This window comes from Panthera pardus, unplaced genomic scaffold (assembly GCF_024362965.1).
Source record: "Panthera pardus isolate Hobbes unplaced genomic scaffold, ASM2436296v1 HiC_scaffold_20, whole genome shotgun sequence".
In the NCBI taxonomy this organism is placed as follows: Eukaryota; Metazoa; Chordata; class Mammalia; order Carnivora; family Felidae; genus Panthera; species Panthera pardus.
The window spans coordinates 50,869,963-50,882,090 of record NW_026526766.1 but is presented as its reverse complement, the minus strand read 5'-3'; the positions used below and the strand labels follow the sequence as shown (position 1 = coordinate 50,882,090).

Sequence of the window (12,128 nt, the reverse complement as noted above, 5' to 3'; positions counted from 1 at the left end):
AACTTTCAAAGGGGACTTTACCTCTCTGAATCTTCATTTGCTCCCTTTTATTGATATGGAAACCAAGGCTTTTCTTAGATGAATGACTGACCTAAGGCCACATAGCTACCAGCAAAGCAGGAGAGCCCCAGGGAATGCAAGAACCAGATCCTTCTATGCTTCTTTAGCTCCCCTACCTACCTTACAGGGCTTGGCACAGTAGTAAGCACTCCATGACTTGGGGATGGATGCCAGACTTGAACTCAGTTTTGTAAACCCTGAGTTAACCTGGGACCTATCCCACTTTGTACATCACCTCCTCATGGTGCCTCTTTTCTGCTGAGGTTGCACCTGCGTTGGACAAATGAGGAGCACTTCTGGTCCTTGCACTTAGGGTGCAGAATACCAGTCTTCACCTGTTTCATGGTTTTGATGACAGTGTCTCTATTAATAAATATTGAGTTAGCACTTGGACTTACAGAGCCTCTGAGTTGCACATATTTTCCATAAGTAGGCGGCAAAAAAAATTGTTCCCACTGCTCTGAAATTATTTCCTCATTTTTCTGAGACATAAAATCACATATTCATACACTTATTGCTAGCATCATGATTTATGAAGACATTTCAAGAATTGCTTGGATTTAATTAGAAATTGTTATTTTCAAGTGTTATGTTTTTTTAAGTGTCCCATCCATTGTGGGATGGAGTTGGTAACAGAGGAGAACAAAGTAGGGAAGACACAATGTAGATTGTGCGCTGCATCCACAACTGATTCATGCCATGGGTATGGCACTTTACAGTTTACATAATGCCCTTGTGTTCTGATTAACTCCTCTCATCTGTCACACGGGGTTGATATTATTAACCACAGCGTATAGATAGGAAACTGAAGATGAGCATCATTTAAGTGACTCCTCCAAGATCACAGAGCTGGGTTTGAGATTCACATCTATGGTCTCTGCTCTCAGAACAAATCTTGAGCCAGGATAGTAGCATAGTTAAGAATGCGTCCTTTATACCTGGACTGCTTAGTATTAACATCCCCATTTTGCCCTTTATCAGCCTGGCGAGCAAAATAAGGCAAGTCACCTAACCTTTTCATGCTTCCATTTCCCATTCTCAAAGCAGGAAGAAAATGGAACCTACCATAATTGAGTTAATGCTTATAATGTTCCTATGACAGAACTGACCGGCAGGCAGCACTGAATTGAGTGTGTGTGTGCATCTGGGCCTGTGGGTGTACATGGGCATGCGTGTGTGTGTCCATTTGCATGCCAGTGTGTGTTTTCACTGGTTTGAACTGTTGCTTACGTTTCTGGAAATCTCTCACACATTAGTTCCTTAAGTACGTTTCATTTCCTTTATACCAAAGAGCTGATTCCTAACAGTGGCCTAATTATGAATTATGTGTAGTATATTCATGAGGAGATTGTGAATATGCATCAGACCACGCATTTGGGAACAGGGTCCCAATGTGCAGAAGAGAAATAGAGAAAAAACTCTGACCTCTAGTGTGATCTTCATTAAGACGCTTCTCAGAGTGAATTGCCACAGTAACCCCGCAGCCCACAGCACATAACACAAGCTATAATTTAAAATTTCATGCAGGAAGGAAAAGTTAGAGTTCTCACAAAGAGTCTGTAGATCAAACACAAGATGAGAACTAAGTGTCTTCCCAGTGTATCAAGCATGGAAACAGGCGGTGTGGCTTTTGAGTTCCTTCCTAGTCAATTTTATTGATTAAACTTCACGCTATCTAACATGCTGCATGTGGCTTGGATGTCTAAAACCGGCTTTTGAACAAAGTGAGGAGACTCAATCCAAACAGTCAGGGAGTAAAAATACTGTGCAGAATTCTGTTGTATTTGCTTTATAGCCTCTAAAAACCAAGGGACCAAACTGAATTGCAGAAGGTGGTGGGGTCGCGTGTGCTAAATTCTATTACTTGACCTGGAGGCACCATGCTGACTGGTTGGTCCTCCACTAATCTAGATGGACATGAAGCTCTGCTCTCTAAACGAGGCAGGAGCCGCAGCCCCAAGGCCTTCCCCTCCCGGGTGGGTTGAGTCAACTCCTAGGCTCACTGGGCACATTTCCTGTCAGCGTCATCATTCAACCTTCCCCATCTTCTACACTCAAATAAGGGCCGGCTACAAAATTACCCTCCTCCTGCCTCCGGGAGATGGTGTGGGGTTACAGAAATAACATGAACTTCTGGGTCAGAGAAAACCTGGACTCTCTGAGTCCTTGTTTTCCTTTTGATTTCTTGTGTGATAAAGGGCAGGACACTTAACTTTGCTCTGCCTCAATTTCCTTATCTGTAAATGGAGATAATATTGCCTTACAACTTTGTTAGGAGGATTAAGTGAGATATAAACGGGAAAGTGTTTAGCACATACCAGGTACTTACATGTTAGTTCAGAGAGAGAGGGAGGGGGCAGAGGAAGAGAAACAGAAGGCAAGTAGTATTAACTGGCTTTTAAAGGGAACTTCTGGAAATATACAGATGGGTGTCTGACTTGTTAATAAAATTTTAATTTGACTGAGATCAATGAAAAGCTCCATGTGTTGACTACAAATACATACTCATCAGCAATTTCAAGGCGAATCTATCAGGGTTATTTCCTTTCGTTAAAGAGCAATATAAATATTGATCAACTCTCCTAATTGACCTGTGGTTTGCTTTCATACATTAAACTTCTGTTCTGCACTGAGGGCACAAATCTCCCAATTACCTTTAGTTCATAATTCATTATGTCACATTAGAAGCTAAACAGAAACACAGAGTCCTCATCAAGAAAATAGCACTTCAGGATCCTTTTGCCTTCTGCATTCCCCGCCCCCCCATCCCCCATCCCCACCCCCACCTGCCTAAGCCTCTTCCCAGATGACATGGGCCAGGGCTAAGGGAATATCTTCAGCCACCCCAAGTAGGCCAACTTCTTATATGTGAAATTAAAGCAACTGTATGGCAAGGCCAAGAAGCAGCCCCATCACACAGGATGAGAGATGAGAAACACACCGACTAATGAAAAACAAACATTAGGCTTGAGGACACAAGGAGGGCTGGAAAAATGCCAAGGCAAACATCTGTTTCACAAAGATGGCTAAAGGCACGCTAATCATCTTGTCGATGGTGGTCAAAACATTGAAGATACTTTCTTGAAAGGCAATGGCAATATGTTCTGTCTCCTGAACTCAGAGGGAAACGAAATAATGTGCAACCCTGGGTGGTCAGAATGCTGAACAGTGTGCCTCCAGTGGCTATGTCCTGCACCATCTTGCTAGAAAAGCAGTTCACTTTGAGGGCCTCAGATTTAACCTGCAACATGGATTATTCATAAATTTTCTTGTGAGTTCATTTCCAGGGGAATTAGTGAGCGGTGGCATAAAAAGGTACTTGGCATGTTGCAGGTTTGAGGACATTACAGCTAGAGCCAGGCCTTTGTCTTCCTCAGTGTCAAAGGAAGAGATAATAAAGGAACACATTATTTTCTTCCTCCTGACTAGACAGGGATCCTTCCTTTGCACCTTGGCATTTTGGTATCAAGACAAAATTCATGTTACCCACTGAAGGAGAAGCGAAAGCACTCAGAATATCTGTTGATGGAGAAAGGAACTACATACCCCAGGCTCCGGCCCCTTCGTATGTCAACACAGGATGGGAGGTGGAATCCGGCAGCCTTAATTAGTGAAGTGGCAATTACGACACAGCAGAGATGTGATCCCTCCTTTGAGGAGCCACATTTTCATGACCATAAAACAACACTGATTTTCATCCGTTCTCAGGTACATGAAGGGTTTGGTTTCTTAAATCTAGAAGGGGTTGCTTTTAGGATTTTTTTTCCTTTGTAAGCCTTTGTCCTTCAATATGTGATAACAGAAGTTTTTAATGTTATATAACCAGGAGATGTTTCATTTTATTATTGCCATTAATATCAAAGGGTCACAGCAGAATACTCTTCCAAATATTTGTGGTGAGGTGCAGACATGAGCTAGAGGGGAAGTAAAGGCAAGATTCTGCTTTATGTGAACATTATATATTTTAATGTACCTCTACTCTATTTTCTCTTGTCATTTAGGTAGATTACTAACAGAAGGGGACTATAAAACAATATAAAACAAAATTCACAAGGCAATTTAGAAATTACTTAGTTGATATTATCATTTTAAAATGCATATTTACACATAAAGTCTGTAATAGTGAAGACCAACCAATTTTATTTCTTCAAATCATAAATAAAAGACACACTAAGTGACTACCCCCAAGATCACCAAGTAAAACAGAGGCCAGGGGTATACCCAGCCATAAGTCTTCCCCCTCACTGCTTTTCTTTCCGTAATGTGAAACTTACAAGAAACCAAAATAGGACATATGGATGAGTGACCAAGGGACAGTAAGATGAAGCAAAGATGGCAAATCCTGACACTGCTGATCAATCTGATTCTCCTTGTTGCTGATTTCACACACTCAGCCTCTGAAGCCATCTCAACCCAGTGCTGCATCTAGCCACTCCCACAGATTAGTGAAGTGAATTCACAATGTGAAGTGAATTTCCTCTCTCTGGTTCAGCAGTTGAGTGCATGAAGTTTAGAACAGGATTGACCAATGTTCAAGTTCCAGTTCTACCACTTACCACTTGCCAGTTCTACCACTTACATGAGCTTGAGCAAATGACTTAATTTCTCTCAGCTTTGTGTTCTTCTATAAAATAGAAATACTGCCATTTTTCTCTTAGGGGAGTTCGATGATGTAGAAAGTGCTAAGCACAGTATGTGGCATACAGTAAGCTCTCAATGATATTGATTACAAATCCAAAAGAACTACTTCTCTGTATTTTCCAGCTTTCAACTTTGCATCACTAGGTTTAGTAAAAGGTGTGCAGGAGAGTTCTACAGAGCTACCTGGTGGTGCCTTAGGCTTTGCTGCTACATGTTATATTAAAGAAAATTATATATCAGTCACGGAGACACTTTATTAAATAAAATCTAGCTGCTAGGACCTGCTAAGTCCACTTTCAGCCACATGTTCAGTGTCCCTCTAAAGGTATCTGTTACACTGAACTGCAGTTCAGCTAAAGATGGCTCATTTAGAGTCTAAAGAAGCCTGAAAAGTTTTTAGAATGCAGGATGGAATCATTACTAAAGCTAAATCTGGAGATGAAGCATTCTTACATCCCATCCCAGGAGCAAAGGGTGCAAGGCACAAAGAACACACACAGGGTAGCCAGGTCTGATGGGTACTTTTATTAGCTGTTCTTTCCAGTGACACTATCCAGGAAGAGCAAGCTAAAAGCAGTCAAGCACACACTCCACTGAAACAAAAATGATGTTTTCATAGAAGCCTACTGGGGCTTGTTTGCACAGCCTGAATCTGGGGCAAACAGCTTGCTGCATCTCTTAATGCCTAGTCTCAGCACTTAGTTAATTTGGGATCTATTTCTTGCCTATTAAAAATAAAAACAGTTGCATTCACTCTTCAGCATGAATTGTTTTCTGGAAAGCATTGTGGCAATGTGAGATTGTTAGGCAGTTGTATTAGACAGTGACATATTCAGGCTCCCCTGTGATGGGGGGGGCACATTTCAGATAATCACTTTAAATATTTCACTAACACAGTAGTAAATATTTAAAAAGTGTATAGTGATAATGCTGTTTATCATACTCATTCCTTTATTTCCAAGAAAGCTTGTCTTCTGAGGATATGCAGTCAAAAGCTCTCCCTAGAATATCATCACTTGTAATGGATGCTCCTATATAGTTTATTTTTGTTTATACTAGCAGCCGGGGAGTCATGGCAACTGGGGGAAGTACAAAAGCAAAAAAAAATAATTATCATTGAGGAGATAAGGGGAAGCCACCGAAAAAACACTGCTCGGCACCCGTGGAGCTTTCTACCTACTAAAGTAATGAATTAGTCATCCAGAAGGGTATGAATGTTCCCAGCAGCAGAAGCTTGCCCTGTTGTCCAGGAAGGTTTAATTGTCAGGTTCTTACCAGTAGGAGTGACGGTGAAGTGCCTCCTTCTGCCGTGGTGTGATGCTACCATCTTTTCTCCCTTTGGGTCCAACGCGTTTTGAAAATGTAGACAAAGTCCAAATTTTATCCTAATGCCTAGCGACTCTTCCATGAATATTGCATAATTATTGAAAGATAGTATCTTATGAATTTGAAGGTATTTGCTTACAGGTTTTTTGGTTTTTTTTTTTGCATTTACATAGAAAGTCACTTGGAACAGGCATCTTTGTTAGTGCCTTAGTGGGATCTTCTCATAGGATTTCTCAGAGATTTATGTGTTTGGAACCAAACTTAGATCAAAAAAAGTATACAGAAGGTTCTGTAAAGTATCATGGGAGTGATGGATCTCATAGTATATTACTGTCACACAAATAATTCTTTCCCAGCTAGCCTGCCTGCTGCCCTAGTGCGTACTCACCTGGGAACTCTATAAAGGGTACAAAATTTAAATTTGTACCTTCCTACAACCTAGCGAATTTCCTTCCTACCACTTCATCCCTTAAAAAAAATTGAAAGTGGGGCACCTGGGTGGCTCAGTCGGTTAAGCGGCCGACTTCGGCTCAGGTCGTGATCTCACGGTCCGTGAGTTCGAGCCCCGCGTCGGGCTCTGTGCTGACAGCTCGGAGCCTGGAGCCTGTTTCCGATTCTATGTCTCCCTCTCTCTGACCCTCCCCCGTTCATGCTCTGTCTCTCTCTGTCTCAAAAATAAATAAAGGTTAAAAAAAATTAAAAAAAAAAAATGAAAGTAAAGTTTTAAATAGTCTCCTTTTAGAAAGAAGGGTCCATGTTTGCAGTCGGTGAAAGTAGAGATGATAGAGCCAGATGTATTACTAGTCTGTGAAATCAGGCACATTTCCAGAGGGCTCTGAGAATCTGTGTCTCCTGTGTCTAGAGGTGACTCAGTTCCTCCCTCACAGAGGTGATGAGTAAATGTGATGATACACGGAAAGAACCCAGCACAACTTCTGGCATATACATTATAGTTATTCTTTTATTATCACGGAGTTTTCTTAATCCAGGCCATTTGGTCTCAAAAACTATTCTCTGGAAAAGCAAACGTGGGACCTACCTCAGCTGAAAAGAGTAGTTTAATTTGCATCATGAGGCAACAGCTCGATTGCAAGGAAGAAAGGACTCTCCTTCGAAACTGGAGAATTTAATGGCTCGTGAGAATGAGTTCACTTTCCATCCCAGAAAACTGAGTTCCAGGCAGAGATGTCGAGGAGTGTGTCCTGACTGAGGAGGCCCAGCAGCTTCCATGTAGTACTCAGATGTCGGCTTCTCTGCTGTAGCAAAGGGCAGAGAGGTGAAAGGCCTGTGTGCCAGGAAGTAAAAGCACCTTGCCTGTATTTTATTTCATTGCTCAAGCCATCACTTCATTTACTTCCATCTATGTTTGGGCAGGTTCACATGTGGCAATTTTACAGCTTGTGGGAAGCTAATTAATAATAATTCAGATAAAGCAAATGCTTTTCTTTTGGCAAGGGCACTGTAGATCAATTTAAGTCAAATATGTCCAGTGCTGTTGGAATAATAAACTCTTTCATAGTATTAGAGATACTATAAAATCCACAGACTGTGTACAACCTGAATGGGATTAAAGACAGGTAATTAATCTTCTCTGCATTTTCTTATCAGGGAAAATAGATTTTTAGACGGAAGTTTTGTACAATTTTTAAATTATTTAGAAACTCGTGTCCCATTTTTCCTATAAGAGATTTCTGTCCCAACTAGATTCTAAATGTTATTAAAATGTCAAAAATGTGCCATCAATCAATGCCAGATTAAATTACCTTTTACATTAATTTTGTACTTTAGAAATTGTGTCAGAATTAGATCTATTCTCATTTGACCCAGTGATGTTCATAGAGCAGTTGTTAATGTCCCCATTTGATAGATAAGGAAACTCCGGGACAGAAAAGGTAAGGGTCTTACCAAGTTATGCAGTTAGTGGCAGGGCTAGATTAGAACCCATGTTTCCTATCTCATAGTCCCAATAATATCCCATCACACATAAAGCCTTTCTAAGTGATACAAGCCATAATAATGGTTTCCATCAATCCACATACAGAGAAGTCTCCTTTTGTCCTTTGGTCTAGTGAAGAGAGCAATTCATGAAACATCAAGCAACCAGCACAGGGTAGGTTTCTGCCTGTCTATTACCATGATAACCAAGGCAACTAAACTACATGAAGATTCTGAAAATCTATCACAAGGATTCTGATTGGGCAGGTTCTATTCTGGGTTCTAATTTAGTATGTTATGGGTAAAACCCAAACATCTCACTATATATTAAATTATATATAAATGTTATATATATATATTATATTATATATATAATTATTAAATTCTATATTAAATTATATATAATATACATTAAATTATTAAAGTATATATAAATTAGATTATTTTAAATTATATTAAGTTAAATTAATATTACATTATATAAATAATTTAAATTATATATGAAATTATATATTTTATATAATTTAAATTATATATATAATGTACTATATATAAATTTATATTTATTACATATATTTATAATGATATGTCTTATTAACTTCAATATTTAATATTTAAATTGTGTATCCTTTATAATTCAAAAGAGACAAGAATAGACAAAAATTTTTCTTTCCTTCCTCTGCCTCTCATCTACCCAATTTCTGTCCCTGGAGCCAATATCATCTTGGTATTCTTCTAGAGCTATTTTATTAACATACCGTGCAAAGACATAGTTAAAAAAACAAATTATGAGAAAATATTTAAAAATTTTTAATGCTTATTTTTGAGAGAGAGACAGAGTGTGAGTAAGGGAAGGGGCAGAGAGAAAGGGAGACACAGAATCCAAAGCAGGCTCCAGGCTCTGAGCTGTCAGCACAGAGCCCGTCACGGGGCTCCAACACACAGACCATGAGATCATGACCTGAGCCGAAGTTTGAGGCTTACCCAACTGAGCCACCCAGATGCCCCAATATTTTCACATAATTTGGCTCATTTTAAGCAAGTTCCACCAATGATTCCGGTGCAGGTAGTCTTCAGCTGATCAGTCAACTCCTCTGGAAAGAATACTGATGCTTCTAGAACACAGAAATCCCTTGTGGGAAGCTCAAACAGTCCTCTTCACACTTGAGTGTGTATTGGAATGAACTGCAGGGCTTGGACACAGATTGCTGGCTCCTCTGCTTGGAGAATCAGCCATCCAAAGCAGTATTTATGAAGTTCTACACTCATAACTTAAGTTCCTTTCAAAATAAAACCTGAAATGGACATAAAAACAGCAGTATTTGTGGTCCTTACTAGGTTGCAGGGACTGTTTTAACCACTTAAATATACTAACTTGTTTTAAGCTTGCAATAGTTACATGAGGGAGATACTATTATCCCAGTTTACTGAGGGGAAATTGAGACAGACAGGTTTAGTAACTTCCCCAACTTCATTCATTCAGGTGGTTAGTGAGAGAACCAATCAAACCCCAGAACCACCAGTCTGTGCTGTCTTCCAGTCCTCAAGACAAAGCCTCACAGACACTTGCTTACAAATCCTCAGCACCAAATTTGATTGAGAGCCTCTCACTTACCACATAGCTCCCAGATGTAAAATGTAGTAACACAAAAGATAAATATGTGCTTTTTTTTTGACAGAAGGAATTTTCATTTTAACACATGCAAATAAAATTCCTTTTGTTAGTTTCTGCTGTAATGAATTTGAGAAATTCACAAATTAGTTGCAGCTGTATAGGAAGTTCTGTAAAATGAGGCATACCAGTATTTTGTACCCAATAACAATTTTAAAAAATCTATATTTAAGTAATCTCTACACCAAATGTGGAGTCTGAACTCAGGACCCCAAGATCAAGAGTTGCATGGTCTACCAACTGAGCCAACCAAACGCTCCTATACCCAGTAACAACTTTTTATAAGTGTAGTGGATCACATAAGGTTGATATACAAAATTGTATACAACATACAAAATATTGCCCTGGTTAATATATATATGGAGCTATTTAATTCAAAGCAGTTGGGTGTATTTACTATGCGTGATGGATCCAACACCAGCTTTGCAAAAGGCAATTGTTAATTGTTGACATACTATATAGATGTGCTGATAACACACTGTCAATAGGAAGTTGGCCCTGGTGGTAGTATTAACACCATGAAAATCATCAAAAAGTAAAAAACAACAACAACAAACATTTTTTTCTTTGGAGAACAGGTTGTTAAACACTTACCAGCATACCACTGGTCGTATATTCCAAACCAAATACACACATTACACACATTTTTCCTGAATAGTGACTTCTAAGAAGGAAGATATTTTAAGTGGTACGTTACTAATATGGGCACATTAAGTAGAATGTTAATCACAGTATTGACTTCTTAACTTTAATCACTGAATTCTTGCCAGTAACCAAAAATGTAGATTAGACACACAGAATTTATCTCCTATCCCTTTGCTATTAAGTATCTAAATAATTATTTCTGTAGTCAACATCCCTAAAGCTAAAACACATGATTAGGGAAAGGTGCCCCCAGGTTCTTGTTCTTAGAGTCCTAGAATGGCGATCAGAAGCTGAGATCTGTAATAACTCCTCTGGCAACAGAATGAAGAATGTGGAGTGTATCTGGAGTAGGTTTGATAAGTTAATACCATACTTTGCTTCTAAGTTTCTTGTCTTTGAGTGTTGTATCATTTCTTAAAATCAAGTCTCATTTTGGAATTTTCTAGCTTTAAATAGGCTTGGAATTTCCCCACATAATTAGGGCAAATATGTAAATAATCTCAACCTGTTGACCCTTTCTTTCCCTAAAATGATAAGAAATTTTCTCTTTACTTACATTAGTAATGGCTGCAGTTTCAATCTCTGAGTAAATTAAATGCATTCAATAGTATTTTAATTACCTACTCCTCGTAATTTTTTATTTTAATTCCAGTGTAATTAACAGAGTAGGATATTAATTTTAAGTGTACAATATAATGATTAAATAATTCCATATATTACTCAAGGCTCATCAAGATAAATGTACTCTTAATTCCCATCACCTATTTCACCCATTCCCCCATGCATCTCCCCTGTGGTAACCATCTGTTTGTTCTGTATAGTTAAAGTCTGGTTTTTTTATTTCTCTGACTGGCTTAGTTCACTTAGTGCTATTAGATCTATCCATGTTCTTACCAATGGCAAGATTTCACTCTTTTTATGGCTGAATAATATTCCATTATACATATATGTATATGTATATTATACACATATACATATGTATATGTGTATATATACATATATACATATGTCCCATCTTCTTTCTCCTTCATCTATTGATGTACACTCGGGCTGCTTCCATATTTTGGCTCTTGTAAATAATGCTGCAATACACATAGGGATGCATATATCCTTTTGAATTAGTGTTTCTGTATTCTTTGAGTAAATACCCAGGAGTTCAATTACTGGATCATATGGTAGTTCTATTTTTATTTTTTTGAGGAAATTCCATACTGTCTGCCAAAGTAGCTACACCAGTTTGCATTCCCATCCATAGTGGAAGAGGGTTCCTTTTTCTCCACATCCTCCCCAACACTTGTCATTTCTTGTGTTGTTGATTTTAGCCATTCTGACAGGTGTGAGTTGGTATCTCATGGTGGTTTTCATTTGCATTTCCCTGATGATGAGTGAAGTTGAGCAACTTTTCATTATCTTTTGGCCAACTATATGTGGTCTTTGGAGAAATGTCTGTTCATGACTTTTGCCCATTTTTAATTGGATTATTTGTTTTATTGGGGTTTTGAGTTGTATAAGTTCTTTATATATTCTATATACTAACCTTTTGTTACTAACCTACTCCCTGTTAACCCCAAACTGATGGTCAAGAATTCAATTTGGTAATTAGAGAAGTGTTTTTAGATGGAACTTTTACTGCTATCCAAATCCCTGAATGAAAACATGCAATACCATGTGGCAATGAACACATTTACGGTGACCAGCATTGTATGGATGGTGTTGAAGGTTTTTCAAGGGATTTCACAATTTGTAGAATTTCATTCTACAAAACTACACTGACCCCCTACCCCCAGCACTCTAAAGCCACTGAAAAGCTTTCTCTGAAAACCTGTTTAACTCCTAATAGAAGAGTGCA

The 12,128-nt window shown here is 38.7% G+C and overlaps 1 protein-coding gene and 1 long non-coding RNA gene across 8 annotated transcripts in view; one reads left to right on the top strand and one right to left on the bottom strand.

Annotated features, from left to right (window-relative positions):
- LINGO2 (leucine rich repeat and Ig domain containing 2) overlaps positions 1-12,128 on the top strand; it is a 1,147,525-nt gene that overhangs the window by 1,115,383 nt on the left and 20,014 nt on the right. The window lies entirely within an intron of this gene.
- LOC109252066 (uncharacterized) lies at positions 7,068-8,136 on the bottom strand. The gene is made up of 2 exons (XR_002073840.1): positions 8,067-8,136; positions 7,068-7,584 (listed from the first exon to the last, which is right to left on the bottom strand). It is a non-coding gene; the product is annotated as an uncharacterized LOC109252066 (long non-coding RNA).